Here is a 7,985-nt window from a genome sequence, read left to right on the forward strand (position 1 = left end):
TTTCCATGCAAGTATTGGAATTGCACCATATGAGGCTTTATACGGGCGCAAGTGTCAAACACCTTTGTGTTGGTATCAGGACAGTGAAAGTATGATTGTAGGACCGGAGATGGCACAACAGACTACATATAAGGTCAAGAAGATAAAAGAGAAAATGAAAACATCACAAGATCGTCAAAAGAGTTATACGGATAAGCGTCATAGACTTTTAGAATTCGAACAGGGTGACCATATATTTCTAAGAGTCACGCATACTACTGGAGTTGGTAGAGCCTTTAAATCGAAAAAATTGACTCCGAAATTCATTGGACCATATCAGATTTCTACATGAATTGGACCTGTTGCTTATCCGATTGCATTGCCTCTGTTACTGTCCAATATTCATGACGTGTTTCATGTGTCGCAATTAAGGAAATATCTTGCAGATCCGTCTCATGTGATCAAACTAGATACAATTCAACTGAAGGAGAACTTGTCATTTGAAGTATTACCTGTAAGAATTGATGACAGGAAGATTAAGCAGTTAAGGAACAAGGATGTTTCGCTGGTCAAGGTAATTTGGAACCCAACTACTGGAGATCCGACTTGGGAATTGGAGAGCAAGATGAGGGAATTGGTGTGTTTTTATGTTGAACTCTGAGGCTTTTTAGCCGAGTTATTAATATTTTGTGAGTTTAATGCCAAAAATATCTTTTTGCATCTCCGATTAAATATATTCGTCGAGGAATAATTTTATTGATTTACGATTAATCTTTTGTCGAAAAGAAAATTTTCTGCGATGCAGCATTTTTCAGAAAAAATTCATCTGCCAATTGAATTGCGGCGAGAGAAGATATTCTTCTGAAAAAGTGGTTTGAGAAGTGATGGGTATTTTGGTAATTTTTATAAATATCTAGATATTTTGAGATATTTGTTATATATATATATATATATATATATATGAAAGAAAAGGGAACGAAAAGAAAAAGAGAGAAAAGGAAGAAAAGGAAAACTGAAAGAAAACACAACATTTTCCTCCTTCTCGCGATTCTTCTTCTTCTTCTCCTCTGTTAGCATAAAACCAAATCCACTCAAACTCAAAACTCCATTTCTCTTCTAGATCTAAGCTTCGTTTCGAGAAGTGATAGAAGGGAAAGTTGCTTACCTCCCCGCTACGGTGCTAGTGAACCAACTTTGGAAGCGACGACACGAGCGGGAATTTACCGAAGTTAATCGCGGTTTCGTAATCGCTCGTTAAAGCTACTGTTAAAGTAAGGGCTCCTTCCAAACTTTTAGTTTGCATTTAGGGACTTATTTGTGGTTGTGTAGAAAATAAATTTGTTGGGTTTGAAGTGTAGATTTGGGGAAAATGAATTTAACTCAATTATGTGTGTTGTTGAGGAAATGAAATTTGATGTGTTTGAGTTATGGTTTGTGAAAACTAATTTGGCGTGATTCATGTTTGAAAGTTGAGGAAATATTTGAGTGATTGTTGATTGAGCTTGGTGTGGTTTGTGAAAATTAGTTTGGCATGAGTTATGTAGAAATTTGTGGTGATTGATGATTGAACTTGGTGTGGATTTTGTGGTTTTTGAATTGATCGAATTTAATGTAAAACTGATTTATGCACTTTTTCTGATGTGCATTCGAATACAAGAAGGTTGTATTCGATTACAGATGTCATGATTTGGCCACTGACTTATGAAACTACTGTGTAGTCGAATACAATGAGGTTGTAGTCGCAAACAACTATGCTTATTTTGCTACTGACTTCTGAAACAGCACTGTATTCGAATACAACAGTGCAGTTTTGTTAAAAACTCAATTTTTCAACTTTGATTATGCATGTCTAGCATATGAAAACCTTTTCAAGGTGCATGCTAAGTTGAAAGGTTATTTTGTGCATTTACAATTTTAATGCTATATGTTAATTTCGGTTGGTGACCCTTTACAATTATTGTGGAAATCTGGGCTTTTCCCTCATATGAGAGAATCAGGATCTTCCCACTGGTTAGTACTCTGTAGATGGGAAGGTAGGTTGGACACACCTGACTGGAGCTGTGTCAGGAGGATCTTGCGGGGAGCGTGGAGATCACCCGGGTTGTATAATTTTTTTGTAGTATGATCAGATTAGACGGTTGTATAGGGACTAGAGGTCTTTCTTTTGTGGATGTATTTATTGTATGTTGAAAGACTGTACCTATACCAATATTGTCAGCTTGACTTTTATTTTGATGGGTCCATGTACCACTTTTTGATGTGACGTGGGGGAGTTAAAATTCTTGGGGCAGTCCTTTTGTACAGGTGTCTGTCGAGAATACCCCAGGGGTATGAGCTATGCCTGATAGGCCTTATAGCTCCGGTGTATTTTGCTATTTAAAACACTTTGGATATTTTTTTCAAAAACTATTTTCGCTGCTTGTAAATACTTTTGACATTTGTCGTTGTGTTACGACTTAAATATTTATCCAAAGAGTATTTACTCTTTTATTTCTGAAATTCATTTATTGTTTAAAAAAAAACGGGGTGTTACAATTGTGGTATCAGAGCTTTGGTTTGGATTTCTTTGGGGTTGTGGGGTTTTGGTTATATATTGTAGGTCAACCTATAGGTTGGGAGTCTTTATCTGATCATGCGTCGGGGTAAGTTGTATGAGTTGTCGGGTTAGGTATAGTTATTATTTTTGATGTAATCGGAAGTTAGTTTTGGAATTATTTGAAGTGGTGTTAAGACTCTCCTTGATGATGGTCTTATAGGAAGGAATGACGCTCCAAGAGCCAACGTTAATAGGGATGATCAAATGGCGGAAGCTATTAATAACATGGTTGCTTCTGTTGCTGCACAGACTGCTGCCAAGACTCTGCGGGATCTAGAAAAGAGGGGAAGAGAAATTTGTGTTGCTGAGTCAAGATGATTAGAAGATTTTCATCATTACAATCCTCCCAAGTTTAAGGGTAATGAGAATTCAGAGAAAGCAGATCAGTGGATCCAAGAAGTGGAAAAGATCTTCGAGATGATTAACTGTCAGGCATGAGTGAAGGTCAACTATGCCACTTATATGCTATTAGGGGATGTTGAGTACTGGTGGATGAGTGCAAGGTTGTTGATGGGATCAGCTCACAAGGAGTTGAACTGGGAATTATTCAAAAGGAAGTTTTTAGACAAATACTTCTGGATGAGTACCAGGACTAAATTGGGTGATGATTTTCTAAAACTTCATCAGGGGAACATGACAGTGGACGAATATGCCGCTAAGTTTGAATCGTTGTCGAGGCATTTCAGGTTTTTCCGTGAAGAGATTGATGAACCATTCATGTGTCATTGTTTCCAAGACGGACTAAAGTATGAGATTCAAGACTCTGTCTTACCCTTGGGAATTCAACGTTTCCAAGTGCTTGTGGAAAAATGTAGAGAAGTGGAGGATATGAAAAATAAGAGGGATAGCCGAGGAGGGAATTTTAATTTAGGAGGGCTTAGTCGGGTGAATTATCAGAACAAGGGAAAACAAGTTGTTAAACCTTATAATCGACCACAGAATAACAACGGGGGGAAGAATATCCCAGGGAACCCAAATTATAGAAGACAATTGGGACAAGGGAATCGATGTTTCCGATGTGGAGAAGAGGGACATTATGCTAATGTTTGTACCTCAAAGGGACTTACTTGCCACAATTGCCAGAAGCCAAGGCACATTGCAAGGGATTGCACGGCTCCGAAGGTGGAACCAGTTGTGAATGTAACTACGACTACTCGTCCTACTGCTAGAGGATGCGTTTATTGTGTGAGTGCTGAAGATTTGAATCCATCTAGCAATCTGATTCAACGTGACTGTGAGATTACAGGTAACACTCTAACTGCACTTTTTGATTAGGGGGCAACCCATTCATTCATTGTTATGGATTGCGTGAATCATTTGAAGCTATTTGTGTCTGCTTTGCCTTTTGATTTGGTTGTTTCCACACCTGTTAAGACTTTGACAGTAAATTCTGCATGTTTACATTGTCAAATAACTTTTCATAATAGGGATTTCTTGGTTAATTTGATTTGTTTACTTCTACAATCACTCGAGGTCATTCTCGGTATGGATTGAATGTCGTATCATTATGTGATATTGGATTGTGCTGGCAAACTGGTTCTTTTCTCTGAACCAGGAGTTGTTAAGTATCTTGCTGCTAACAAACTCAGAGTGTCGCTAAGAGAAGGAACTCATGAGTTTTTGTCTTTGGCTAATGTGGAGGCAAAGATATATGTGAACATAGAGGATGTGATGCTTGTCAATGAGTACCGGGACATATTTCCAGCAAAAATTCCAGGATTGCCACTTGTAAGAGAAGTGGAATATTTCATTGATTTGCACCCATGAACCGGACCAATTTCAATTGCGCCGTATCAAATGTCGCCATTGGAATTAAATGAGCTCAAAGGCCAGATTGAAGATTTGTTGGAGAAGAAATTTATTAGACCAAGTGTACCACCATGGAGAGCTCCGGTATTGCTAGTTAAAAAGAAGGACGGAAGCTCGCGCTTATGTGTGGATTATAGACAACTTAATAAGGGAACTGTTAAGAGTCGTTATCCTTTGCCACGCATTGATGATTTGATGGATCAGTTGAGAGGAGCCGCAATATTTTCTTGAAGTCGGGTTACCATCAGATTCGAGTAAGGGAAGGAGATATTCAGAAAACTGCTTTCAGAATTTGTTATGGACATTATGAATATCTTGTTATGCCGTTTGGAGTTACCAATGCAACAAAAAAAAATTTGGACTACATGAACAAAATCTTTAGTTCATTCCTAGATAAATTTGTTGTGGTGTTAATTGATGATATATTAATTTATTCAAGGACTGAGGAAGAACATGGAGATCATTTGTATGTCAATCTATCGAAGTGTGAGTTTTGGCTAGGAGAAGTGAATTTCTTAGGACATGTGATAACCAAGGAAGGAATCGTTGTAGATCCGACTAAGATTATAGGACATGTGTTTTGATGCAACACAAGAAAGTTGTAGCTTACGCCTCAAGGAAATTGAAGATTCATGAAAGAAACTATCCTATTCATGACTTGAAATATTTGTTTGATCAGAAGGAATTGAACATGCGTCAAAGACGATGGATGGAGACTCTTAAGGATTTTGATTTCACACTGCAGTAACACCCTGGGAAGGCCAATGTAGTGGCTGATGCGTTGAATAGAAGAAGTGTATCGGTGTCTTCAATAGTGATGGCTAGACAACAAGAGTTGTGGGAAGCTTTTAGAGACCTACACTTGAACATAGAGTTTGCACCAGGAATTTTGAAATTCGGAATGATTAAGATTTCGAGTGGACTACTGGAAGACATTGGGAATTCTCAAAATGACACCTTAATTCAAGAGAAGATGAACCTAATAGTGCAAGGGAAGACAACTGAGTTTAAGATTGGACCAGATAATATTTTGAGATGTAATGGTAGGATTTGTGTACTAGAAATTACGAATATGAGGAAAACAATTTTAGAAGAGGCTCATACATCTTGGAACAACAAAGATGTATGAGGATTTGAGGCAGAATAATTGGTGTCCAGGAATGAAGAGACATGTAGCGGAGTGTGTATCAACTTGTTTAACTTGTTAGAAAGCGAAGGTGGAACATCAGCGATCTGCTGGAATGTTGCAACCTTTAGATATACCTGAAAGGAAGTGGGACAATATTTCCATGGATTCTATAACTAGATTACTGAAAACAAGGAGATAGTGGATCGATTAACTAAATCCGCACACTTTTTACCGGTAAAGACCATTTATAAGGTAGACAAGCTAACTGAGATCTACATTGTTGAGATTGTGAGATTACACGGAGTACCGTCAAGTATCGTATCAGACCGTGACCCAAAGTTCACATCACAATTTTGGGGAGCACTGCATGAAGCGTTGGGAACGAAACTATGATTGAGTTTAGCTTACCATCCACAAACGGACGGACAAACTGAGAGGACTAATCAGTCCTTGGAAGATCTATTGAGAGCATGTGTTTTAGATGATAGAGGAAGTTGGGATGATGTACTTCCGTTGGTAGAGTTTACTTACAACAATAGTTTCCATGCAAGTATTAGAATGGAACCATATGAGGCTTTATACTGGCGCAAGTGTCAAACGTGTTTATGTTGGTATAAGGACGGTGAAAGTATGATTGTAGGACCGAAGATGGTACAGCACACTACAGATAAGGTCAAGAAGATAAAAGAGAAAATGAAGACATCACAAGATCGTTAGAAGAGTTATGCGGATAAGCGTCGCAGACATTTTGAATTCGAACAAGGTGACCATGTATTTCTAAGAGTCACGCATACTACTGGAGTTGGTAGAGCCTTGAAATCGAAGAAATTGACTCTGAAATTCATTGGACCATATCAGATTTATGCACGAATTGGACCCGTTGCTTATCGGATTGCATTGCCTCCGGTACTGTCCAATATTCATGACATGTTTCATGTGTCGCAGTTAAGGAAATATCTTGCAGATCCGTCTCATGTCATCGAACCAGATACAATTCAACTGAATGAGAACTTGTCATTTGAAGTATTACCTGTAAGAATTGATGACAGGAAGATTAAGCAGTTAAGGAACAAGGATGTTTTGCTGGTTAAGGTAATTTGGAACCAAACTATTGTAGATGCGACTTGGGAATTGGAGAGCAAGATGAGGGAACAACACCTTGAGTTGTTTATTGACGCGTAGTTTCGAGAACGAAACTAATTTTAGGGGGGTAGTAATGCAAGACTCATAGTTTTAAATTCTAATTTATGTATTTCGGTGTGTTTTTGTGGTGAACTCTAAGGCTTTTTGGCCAAGTTATTAATATATTGTGAGTTTATAGCTAAAAATATCTTTTTGGATCCTCGATTAAATTTATTCATCAAAGAATAATTTTATTGATTTATTATTAATCTTTTGTCGAAAAGAAAATTTATGAGATGCAGCGTTTTTTAGAAAAAATTCATTTGCCAATTGAATTGCGGCGAGAGAATATATTCTTCTGAAAAAGTGGTTTGATAAGTGATGGGTATTTTGGTAATTTTTATAAATATCTATATATTTTGAGATATATATATATATATATATATATAACAAAACATTTTCCTCTGTTAGCGTAAAACCAAATCCACTGTTTCATCCTTCTCGCGATTCTTCTTCTTCTTTTCCTTTGTTAGCGTAAAACCAAATCCACTCAAACTCAAAACTCCATTTCTCTTCTAGATCTAAGCTTCGTTTCGAGAAGTGATAGAAGGGAAAGTTGCTCACCTCCACGCTACGGTGCTAGTGAACCAACTTTGGAAGCGACGACGCAAGCGGGAATTTACCGAAATTAATCGTGGTGTCGTAATCGCTCGTTAAAGCTATCGTTAAGGTAAGGGCTCCTTTCAAACTTTTAGTTTGCATTTAGGGACTTATTTGTGGTTGTGTGGAAAATAAATTTGTTGGGTTTGAAGTGTAGATTATGGGAAAATGAATTTAATTCAGTTATGTGTGTTGTTGAGGAAATGAAATTTGATGTGTTTGAGTTGTGGTTTGTGAAAACTAATTTGGCGTGATTCATGTTTGAAAGTTGTGGAAATATTAGGGTGATTGTTGATTGAGCTTGGTTAGTTTGGCATGAGTTATGTTTGAGTTTTGTAGAAATTTGTTGTGATTGATGATTGAACTTGGTGTGGATTTTGTGGTTTTTGAATTGATCGAATTTAATGTAAATTGTGGATTAAATTTGATGGATGTGGTGGAAAATAAATGTTTGAGTATGCTATATGTGAATTTGAAAATCATTAGTGTTAAATGAGTATTAAAAATGGGGAATCTTTTAATATCTGCATTTACTTAATGATTATCGTGGAAAGAGTTAGAGTATGCTCATGCATTTCATAGTACATGGCGATCGGATCGGCCATGGTGATAGTGGTGACCGAATGGACCACGAGATGATTCCATGTGATCTGTTGGTTCATCTTATCCTTGTGGGGATTGTCGCGTCGT

This window comes from Cicer arietinum, chromosome 3 (genome assembly GCF_000331145.2).
Source record: "Cicer arietinum cultivar CDC Frontier isolate Library 1 chromosome 3, Cicar.CDCFrontier_v2.0, whole genome shotgun sequence".
NCBI lineage: Eukaryota > Viridiplantae > Streptophyta > Magnoliopsida > Fabales > Fabaceae > Cicer > Cicer arietinum.